This window comes from Cnephaeus nilssonii (assembly GCF_951640355.1).
Source record: "Cnephaeus nilssonii genome assembly, chromosome: 7".
In the NCBI taxonomy this organism is placed as follows: Eukaryota; Metazoa; Chordata; class Mammalia; order Chiroptera; family Vespertilionidae; genus Cnephaeus; species Cnephaeus nilssonii.
In genome coordinates this window covers 36871878-36883077 of record NC_137078.1, presented here as the reverse complement: position 1 = coordinate 36883077, position 11200 = coordinate 36871878, and the positions used below count along the sequence as shown (strand labels likewise).

The 11200-nt window shown below is 38.0% G+C and overlaps 1 pseudogene across 1 annotated transcript; it reads left to right on the top strand.

Annotated features, from left to right (window-relative positions):
- The first annotated feature begins 3138 nt into the window (after nucleotides 1–3138).
- Nucleotides 3139–3460, top strand: LOC307102849 (E3 ubiquitin-protein ligase RBX1-like; annotated as a pseudogene). The gene has a single exon. The product of its transcript is annotated as an E3 ubiquitin-protein ligase RBX1-like (transcript).
- Nucleotides 3461–11200: the final 7740 nt, after the last annotated feature.

The following is an 11200-nucleotide window of genomic DNA, read 5'->3' as shown; positions in this document are numbered from 1 at the left end:
TGTCTATTAAGTTTCATTCCCCATATTTGCATTTTCATCTGAATAATAATTCAGAAAAAATATGTAATTATAAAGGATTCCACTCTGTTAGACTATTTTTAAAAAACTGTGTAATCAAAGTATTTTTTTTTTGTTGTTAACACCTATTGTCTTCTGGATGGATATAGGTGGGAGTTGTGTTATTAGAACAACTTTAGGTTAGTTTCATTGCCTATTTTTCTCTGCCTAGAATATTCTGATTTGGTTTCAAAGACATTAAAATGTTAATTCCACTTTCACCAATATGTTTGATATTTTGCTGCCTATAGATCCTTCTAAGATTTTTATGATTTCATGGCTTACATTTAAGTCTTTTATCCATTTTGAATTTATTTTTGTGTATGGTGTGAGTTGGTGGTCTAGTTTCATTTTTTTGCATGTATCTGTCTAATTTTCCCAACATCATTTATTGAAGAGACTATCTTGACTCCATTGTATGCTCTTATCTCCTTTGTCAAATATTAATTGAGCATAATGGCTTTGGTCGATTTCTGGTTTCTCTGTTCTGTTGCATTGATCTATATGTCTGTTCTTATGCCAGTACCAGGCAGTTTTGAGAACTGTGACTTGGTAATATAGCTTGATACCTGGTATTGTGATCCCTCCAACTTAGTTCTTCTTTCTCAGGATTGCTGTGGCTATTTGGGATCTTTTTTTATTCCATGTGAAATTTTGGAGGGTTTGTTGTAGATCTGTGAAATTTGCCATTCTTTTTTTAATAGGAGTGCATTGAATCTATAGATTGCTTTGGGTAGTATAGACATTTTAATGATGCTGATTCTACTAATCCATGAACACGGTATATTCTTCCACTTGTTTTTGTCTTCCTCCATCTCTTTTTCAATGTCCTAGTTTTCTGAGTATAGTTTCTTTCGTTAAGTTTATTCCTAGGTATCTTAATTATTTTTGGTACAATGGTAAATGGGATTTTTTTTTTTTAGTTTCTCTTTCTGTGAGTTCATTATTGATGTATAAAACTGAGTGTTAATTTTGTATCCTGCTACATTGCCAAATTCATTTAAGTCTATTAGTTTTTTGATGGAGTCTTTAGGGTTTTCTATGTACAATATCATGTCATCTGGTAATAATGACAGTTTTACTTCTTTTCCAATTGGATGATTCTTCTTCTTCTTCTTCTTCTTCTTCTCCTCCTCCTCCTCCTCCTCCTCCTCCTCCTCCTCCTTCTTCTCCTCCTTCTTCTTCTTCTTTCTTCTTCTTCTTCTTTTCCAGCACTATGTCGAACAGGAGTGGTGAAAGTGGGCATCCATGTCTTCTTCCTGTTCTTAGGGAAAATGGTTTTAGTTTTCACCCATTGAGTATGATGTTGGCTGTAGGTTTGTCATATAAGGCTCTTATTATGTTGAGATATGATCCTTCTATTCCCACTTTGCTGTGAGTTTTTATCAAGAAATTGTGTTGGATTTTGTCAAATGCATTTTTTTTGCATCAATTGATAGGATTACGTGATTTTATCTCTCAATTTGTTTATGTGATGTATCACATTTATTGATTTGCGGATGTTGTACCAGACTTGCATCCATGGAATAAATCCCACTTGGTCATGGTGTATGATCTTTCTAATGTAATGCTGGATCCCATTTGCTAGAATTTTGTTGAGGATTTTACCATCTATGTTCATTAGAGATATTGGCCTGTAATTCTCTTTCTATGTAGTGTCTTTTTCTGGTTTTGAGATTAGGTTAATGCTGGATTCATAGAATGAGCTTGGAAGGGTTCCTCTTGAATTGTTTGAAATAGTCTGAAGAGGATAGATTTTAGTGCTTCTTTGAATGGTTGGTAAAACTCTCCTGTGAAGCCATCTGGTCCAGGGCTTTTGTTTGCTGGGAGTTTTGTGATGACTGCTTCAATTTCCTCCTTAGTTATTGGCCTATTGAGATTTTTAGTTGCTTCCTGATTGAGTTTTGAAAGGTTGTATTGTTACAGAGATTTGGAACAATAAAACAGTGCAGGAGGAGAGTTTGGAGGTCCACTTTATTCACCATGGTGGGCTTAGAGAAAATGAATTCAAATTCTAAGCAAAGCTCCACGCAGAACTTCCCTTTTTATTAAGGAGCCAGCCCTATGTGCACTTAGTGGTTATCTCGCTGCTGGCCTTGAAAACAACACAGTTCTATCCAATTAAAAAGTACACCTGGCATGGCATTGAGATTATGAACATATCTAGTGTCTGGTCTACAAGGTCAGGCAGCTAAGTTTATCTTCCTCATTATTCAAGCAGGCTAAAGCAAGGTTATTTTTTAGAATAAGAGTCTGTCTAAAACAACAGCAGAGAATTCCAAACAGTAGTTTTACAAAATAGGGGTTTTCCTTCTCAGTATTTTTCTAGGAATATGTCCAGTTCTTCTAGGTTGACCAGTTTTATTGTAATAGAGTTGCTCATAGTATTTTTTTTTTATAATCCTTTGTATTTATGTGGGGTCTGTTGTTATTTTGTTCATTTCTGATTTTGTTCATTTGGGTCCTCTTTGCTTCTTGGTGAGCCTGGCTAGAGGTTCATCAATCTTGTTCATCCTTTCAAAGAACCAGCTCTTGTTTTCATTGATCTTTTGTATTTTTTTTTTTTGTCTCTATGTCATTTATTTCCACTCTGATCTTTATTATTTTCTTCTTAATGCTCACTCTAGGCTTTTCTTGCTGCTCTCATTCTAACTCTTTAAGTTGTAGATTTAAATAATTTTTACAGGTTTTTTGTGTTTTGAGGTAGGCCAGTAATGCTATTATCTACCCTCTCAGGGAGCGTCCTTTCTTATCAACTGGATCCAAGAGCCTGCCCTAACGTTCTCTCTCTTTTTTCTTTATTGTTATTCTTCTTATTTGTTCCAGGAGGCTACAATAATAAAATATGAGTCTAGACTTTGAAGAATATAATTCTAGATAATTCTTTTAGCCTTAGAGTTAATATTTTATCATTGTTGTTATTTTAGTATTATTTATCATATTTAATGCTTATTAACTTATTTTTAATTCATTAATATTATTATCATTGAAGATAAATACATTTGGAGTCTTTTACAAGCTTCCATGGTGGGAAATTAATTGCAAGAAAAAATATCTTTGGACAGACCATGTGTTTCCAACATGACAACAACAATGGGAGTGGACACCCTGAGTGGCACCCACAGCACACCGGCAAGAAGTGCTTTGAAGTGAAAAAGTGGGATGCGGTAGCCCTCTGGGCCTGGGATACTGTGGTTGATAACTGTGCCATCTGCAGGAACCACATTGTGGATCTTTATAGAATGCAGGCTCACCAGGCCTCTGCCTCTTCTGAAGAGTGCACCCATGCGTGGGGAGTCTGTCATCATGCTTTTCACCTCCACTACATCTCTCTGGGCTCAAAACATGGCACATGCGTCCACTGGACAACGGAGAGTGGGAATTCCAGAAGTATGGGCACTAGACAAAGAATATTCTTCCATCAAGCTCAACTGTGTTGTTATTCATTTAATAACTTTCCCTTCTGTTACTTAATAATAAGTTAGATAGAACCTGGTCTTTTCTGCTTTGTCTTTTCAATTTTCTATTCCTGCAGTCCTATTGTGTTCTGTGTCAAATAAAAGCCAGTTGGATTCTATTTTTAAAAGTATATTTTAAAAATATATTCTATAATTATAAGTCAAAAAGTGTAATATTGGTAAAGGAAGAATTATTAAAATGAGTTCTTAAACTGATGGAGGTTAATAAGATTTGATTTAACTGAAATGAAATGTTTGCATGTTTTATTATTTTAACTCCAGAAAAAAATGACCAATCACTTTGTTGTTGAAAGTGTATTTATTTGGCACCAAGTGTACTCAGCTTGGTGGACTAGTGGAAATTCTTAGACAAGAAAAGTTTCATTTTATTTAATCTTTATTGTTGAGAGCATTACAATGTCCCCCTTTCCCTTCCATTGCCCCCTCCACTTGGTTCCTGCCCCACCTCAGACCTTCACCACCCTATTGTTGATGTCCATATAAGATCTTTGATTAATCTAGTCCCACACTCCCCTCCTTGAGAAAATTGCAAATAGACAAACTTAGTCTTTGATGAGAAAAGTCATTATGGTGACTATCTTGGATCAGGATGGAGTGGATATTGGGTAAAAAGGTCCCAGGGAAGTTATATATATACTAGAGGCCTGATGCACAAAATTCATGCACTCAGGGGGATCCCTCAGCCCTGCCTGCACCCTCTCACAGTTTGGGAGCCCTCAGGGAATGTCTGACTGATGGCTTAAGCCCAATCCCGCCACCCCCACTGCCCTCGCCAACTTGAGCCTGGCTTCTGGTGCACTGACCACCAGGGGGCAGCTCCTGCGTTAAGCATCAGCTCCTTGGTGGTCAGTGCACAGGATAGCGATCAGTTGTTCTGCCATTCAGTCAATTTGCATATTAGCCTTTTATGATATAGAATGTATATATATATATATATATATATATATATATATATATATATATAGAGAGAGAGAGAGAGAGAGAGAGAGAGAGAGAGAGAGAGAGAGAAAGGGGGGGGGGGCTCTTTAGAACATAAGGAAATTATCTTCTTGCCTGACATAGATTACAAAATATTTTCTTCACATGATATGTGTATTTTTGTTTTGCTTATATCTATACTAATAAAAGGGTAATATGTTAATTAGACCAGACGTCTTCTGGATGTCCTTCCAGACAAAGCCACAGTGACTGCAAGGGCTGGGGGCCAGCAGCCATGGTGGCTGCTAGTGCTAAGGGGTGGGAGAGGCTGTGGCACGGGAGAGGGGGGGCGTAGGCCAGTCCAGCGCCATGGCCCCTTTTGCAGAGGGCACACGGGAGAGGTGGGCAGTGCTGCGGGTTGGTCCAGCACCGCAACCCCTTTCCAAGAGGTAGTGCCACAGGAGAAGGTGGTGCCATGCCCCCTTCAGCAGAGGTAGCGCGGGATAGGCCATGGCACAGCCTGGTCTCAATGCTGCCCCTTCCACAGAGGCAGCCATAGAGGCAGCAGCGGGCCTCATCCCAGTGCCACACCTCTACAGAGGCTGGACAGGGTTCAACCTGCTGTGCCTCAACCTCCCACAGCCCCTCTACCAGCTGGCCTGGCCCCAGATTGCTCCCCAACCACCAGTGGGCCGGGGGCAGGGCCAACACTAAGAAATGATGCCTGAGGGCTGGCAGCTGCAGAGGCCAGCAGTGGCAGCAGCAGCAGGGTGATGAGGGCAGTGCCTTCCCCTGATCAGCCCAGTCACCCCCCACAGAGGAGGACATCCCCTGAGGTCTTCTGGATTGTGAGAGGGGGCAGGTTGGGCTGAGGGAGTCCCTTCCTCCCAGTTCATGAATTTTCATGCACCAGTCCTCTAGTATTCTCACAAAGAATTTCATAATTTTATGTAGGTGAATTTATTAACCTTTTATTTTATGTCTTTATTTAATGTCACAGTTCAATGGTTCCTCTTTACTGCAATACTATTTTTAATATATATTTTTATTGATTGATATCAAAGAGAAAGGGAGAGGGGGAGATAGAGATAGAAATATCAATGATGAGAGAGAATCATTGATTGGCTGCCTCCTGCATGCCCCCCACTGGACATCAAGCACTGAACCCAGGCATGTGCCCTGACCGGGAATTGAACCCATGACCTCCTGGTTCATAGGTCAATACTCAACCACTGAGCCATGCTGACTGGGCTACAATACTATTGTTTTAAGCTCAGGTAGCATCTTTGTTTTGAGTTCACATTTTCATGTTGCACCATGATCTGTCTGGTGCAACATGAAAAATAAAAATAAATAAAAACTTTTATTTTTGTTAAAAGTTATAAAAGAATCTCCAACTTTGTATTTTTTCATATGGCTACCTGTTCTCCAGATACTATTTACTGAATATTCCATAATTCAAAACACCAAGTCCATCATGTACTGAATTCTCTTATGAATTTGAGTCCTCTTCTGAAGTTTCAAGTCTATTTTGTTGCTCTTTAAATATTTATGGGTCAGTACCTTTGTGTTAATTGTTGGAATGTTTTATTATGTGATTACTGTGTGTCCTCCCACATTTATCATCTTTGTTTCAAAATTCCATCAGAGTTTCTTGCTTTTAGTGTTTCCATACTTAGTTTAAATTAAGTATTTCTACTTCCAAACAAATCTTTGTGCCATATTTATTTCAAATATATTAAATGCATTCATTCACCCTAACCAGTTTGGTTTAGTGGATAGAGTGTCTGCCTGCAGACTGAAGGGTCCCAGGTTTGATTCCAGTCAAGGGCATGTACCTTGGTTGTGGGCACATCCCCAGTAAGAGGTGTGCAGGAAGCAGCTGATTAATGTTTCTCTCTCATCAATGTTTCTAACTCTCTATCCCTCCCCCTTCCTCTCTGTAAAAAATAAAAAATATATATTTTAAAAATAAAAATAAATAAATGCATTCATTCACTTATAAAGATTGACATATTTATGTCTATCTTTTTTTCAGTAACATTTTAACATTTCTTCACATATTACCTACAGCTTGACTATTTTAGTCTAAGGTATTTTATTTATTTTTATGATACTGCAAATTCAGTCTTTCTTCCACTGTATCTTTTAACTTGGTTCTCATTTCTTTATATTAATTATTTCCTCAACATGCAATTTATTTTCTGTATTACAGATCCTTATAGCTTTTAGAAATTACATTTTATTTTTAAAACTTTCTTTGAATGAAAAAAATAAAAAGCATGACACATATACTTCAAAAGTTAGCCACAAAATTATACTATTAAAAATTCCTTAACAGGAATTCTAAAGCCTGCTCATAAATGTTTTCTCTACAATAACTATCCTAGCAGTACAATATAGTCCCATACAGAATACACTGCCAACTTCATTGGGGAAGTTGCCAACACTGAGCTTTCATTGCTTAGTTCTTTCGATCCCTTTTTTGTAGTTTATATTTCTGGTCCTTTACTCTTCAGATTTCATTCTAAAGTCTTCATAAAGCAGTTCCTTTGGCTTTTAAAAATCTTTAATTATCAAGATTTGGGGTTTGTATTTAATATCAGTGGCTAAGCATTTATGCTTATTCCCAATATTTGCATATATTTGGACTTAGGATTTGAACCTTCCTAAGATTTCCTCAGCATCTTTTCATTGGGCATGGGAAGAGATTGTTAATAATCCAGGCCTGAAAACTATCCCTGTAATATATTTTACTCACATGATGCTCTTTGAGAGGAAATGTTGGTTTGATGCTAATGAATTCTCAATCCTAATTGAGGTTGTTTAACCACCTACTTCTAAAATATATGGAATGCTGACCCTATAGGGAAAACTGATTATCAAACTCCATGTTGGGTCAAAGAAGAATTTTCTTCTGTGCTTTGTAGGGTGATGCAGACAGATCTAGAAACAAATGCAGCAAAATTTAGAACTTTCATCATATCATATTTTATATCAAGTCAAATCTGGGACTTTGAAGATGGGATGAATTTATTTCAGAAGTCTCTGATGGTTATAGCAAAGAACCCTGTTAAATTTTTATATTTACAATTTATAGATAATGAGGAGTAAGGCCCTATTCATTGGGACACATTGAGACCATCCTAGTCACTTCCATTCATTCATGGTTTTTTCCCAAACCATGACTTTCCCATGTTTCAGTGAATCATTTGGAAAATCAACTAGACTCAAGAGTCCCCAAGACCAGCCCTCCATTTCAATGATTTACTACAAGGACACTCAGAGCTCTAGGAAGGTTTTATGCAAAAGGACAATTCATAAGAGTGAAATTCAACAAATTAAAACCAGCAAAAGGTGCATAGGCTCGAGTCCAGGAGAGACCAGGCACAGACCTCCAGTTGTCTTCTCCCAGGAGAGTTGTACAGACAGCATCCAATCCTCCCAGAATCACGTGTGTGACAACATGTATGGGATATTGCTAACCAGGGCAGTTCACCCAAGCCCTGGTATCCAGTATTATAATTGGAGGCAGTCAAGTAGGCATGGAGGGCTCAGTGGCTGAATTTAATTGTGTGGACTCCAGTCCCTTTCGAAGTCAAACTGAAATAGTTTACCTAGACTTTCACTGCAAATCACATTGTCAGCATAAACTACCTGGTATGGCCAAAGCCTCCACATATTCAAAAAATTCTTATTAGACAGGATATTCCAAGGGATTCAAGGTTATCTTCCAGGAGCTAATGCCAGACTTCTCCTTGGAATGTAAAGGAATAAAAGCCTACTGAATCAACCTTTATTGGATGTGCTATAAGAATGAAGAAGATGGTGTCTTTAGAGGGATTTAGGAGTCACTTTTCATTCACTCATTTGTTCTTTCACTAGACCAGCTGTACTATATTCAGTGCGACCTTGGTTCTCAAAGTTAATTCATTCCTGAATGCTGTTCAAGAAGTGGTTTGTTCAAAAACCAAATCATTTTTTTCCCTTTAGAAATAATGTAAATTGAATTGATTCATTCCAGACTCCCAAATGATTCCTCGTTATAACCTTTCTTCTATACAGTACAGGTCTAATGTACTGTTTAATCTATAAACAAGTACTTATTTTCTTAAATTTATCGAACCAGCCCCTACTAGCCTTAAATCCATCACTTTCAATACTGGTCCCAGGGGTCTTTCAGGAGGTCAGGTTGTGACAACTTCACTTTTTCACGTATCACTCCTCCAAAATGCTAACTGCTTTTAATTTATCCAAATCAACAACAGTTTTCCTACCTCTTCAGTTACCTGTGATCATTGTTTCTTTAACACCCTTAACAACATTGGCACTCTTGATGGCCGCTTAGTATTTTAAAATTGTGCTAATTATCCATTTCATCAGCAACCAAAGCAAAAAGAAGAAAAAAGAAAAGAAAAAAACACACACATACACAAAATATTCACAGCACAATTTCCTGAGATATTAACAACACAAGGTTTAGCAGTAAACTGACTCAGATTTTCTCCTTTGTTTGTGTCCTGAGAGACACTTTTTTGTTAAGCTGATGTATCAGCATAAAAGTTTTGTCCAATGACCGAATTATTTTTTCCATGAACAGCTTGTTCAAGAACCAAATTGTTCAAGATGGGAGACATTTGGGAAGGGAGATTTGACTGTGCAGCTAAATAGTAGGGCAAAAATGTATGTTTTGAAGACAATCTTAAGTTTAAATTGTAACTTTGATATTTTCATTAACCCTTCTCAGGGTATTCTTTAGCTCGTAAAATAAGTAAGTGTGTCAATTGTATGGGTTTGTGTATTCTTGAATGGCCACATTTTTACCACAGTTATAATATTTGGCTTTACCCACTCAAGCACATTTATACTGCTTTCGTTTTTTTTACTATCTATAGGAATATCCTTAGTTTTTGGCAGCACATAATCTGTAGTGCATTCTCTAGTTTTTATCTCAGAGCAAATTTTGTGCTGGGAACTCGGGCTCTAAGACACTCTGTCTGAACACATGAGACATAGTTATGAACTTGGAATAGTCCAAAACTATGTGGCTGAACCTCCATTCCCTTACCTAGGAGTTCACTCTCAAAGCTCTTGTTTGCTACTTCATGATAGACTTCATTCTGCTTAGGTTATTCATTGGAATAAAAACCACTTTCTCAAATTCAAACATATGTCTCCAATTACCTGGCATCCTAAAGGGCAAAGCAGACCAAGGAATGATTCCCATTATTTCTCGTGACATTTGGGGAATTTCAAGGACTAGCTGAGACTATGGTGTGTCGCTGTCTCATTCCTCACAGCATGACTTTTGCAGAAATGACCTCTCCTGGATGGCACTTCAATCAGACATAGAACTGTATATATCATCTCCTATAACCTCGTTGCCAAATGCAAGACTACCCAAAAAGCTTATGTGAGTGTAATAGATTTTATTGAAAATGGGGGAGAACATCTTTTGCCCTATGATTTCTTTGCCCATCACAGCTCTTCATCCCACCGAAGCCCAGCCCCTTTTGCCTTGCTGGTTCCTCTTTCCTCCCCCTACCCTAGTCTATCCTTAACACACTACCCTGCATTTAGAGCAACTAAACTTTCTCTAACAAAGCAACTGGGCACCAATTTTTATTATTGAGGTTTCTGCTGACACTTACATCCTTATATTCTCCCCTCTGCTTCAATAGACATATTAATGAATTTTTACAAACACACATCTTCTTGTCTATCAAGAATTGGGAGTCAGCCCTGGCCAGGATGGCTCAGCTGGTTTGACTGTCATCCCATGCACAGAACAGTTGTGGTTTCAATTACCAGTCAGGGCACATAACCAGGTTGTGGGTTTGATCCCTGGTCCTGGTGGGCTTAAGTGTTTCTCTCTCACATTGATGTTTCTCTCTCTCTCCCTCTTCCTTCGACGCTCTCTAAAATAATTTCTAAAAAGGGAATTGGGGGTCAAATGTTAAAATAATAAACATTTTTTAAATCTTTTTGTAAAATGGTATCCCAATACCTATTCTGCTATAAGAAAGAAGGAGGCTGTATGTGAACAATTCTGAATGTGCAAATAGTGCCCACTTTTGTTTTGTAAACTCTGTGGTAAAATGTACCACAGGAGGACAGGCGCATACAGTGTAAATTAAATACCCCATAGCTCTCTGGAGTTGCAGTCAAGTTCCCAAACAAGCAGCAGTTGCATATTTCATGAATTTTTTTGTTCAAGAAATATAAGTGGACCCTAGTGGAAGAATGTAGATTCAAAGAGAGAGTGCAAAGCACATTAGGGAGAGTGCTTTTATTGTCTGAACACTTTTATACATTCTGCTATAGTTTGTGTGTGTTTTGTCTGTGTTCTAATAAAATTTCATTTACAAAAAGAAGTATCAAGCTAGATTTGGCCTATAGGTTGCAGTCTGCAAACACTTTTTTCTTTTTTAAAAAATATATTTGTTATTGTTGATAGTATTACCAAAATCACCCATTTCCACCCTCACTTTTGGCCCCTCCTCCCAGCCCCTTTCTACCCCCAAGGTCTTCACTACCTATTGCCCATATCCATGGGCTATGCATATAAGTATATAAATTCTTTGGTTTATCTCTTCTCATTACCCCGACCCCACATTGAGGTATGTCCGTCTGTTCCATGCCTCCATGCTTTAGGTCTTTGTTGGAAGCCGCCCATTGTCTTCACTAGCAGAGAGGTGTGGACAAGGAACCCGGAAGGATGGTCAACCTTGAAGCTCTGAAAGGTC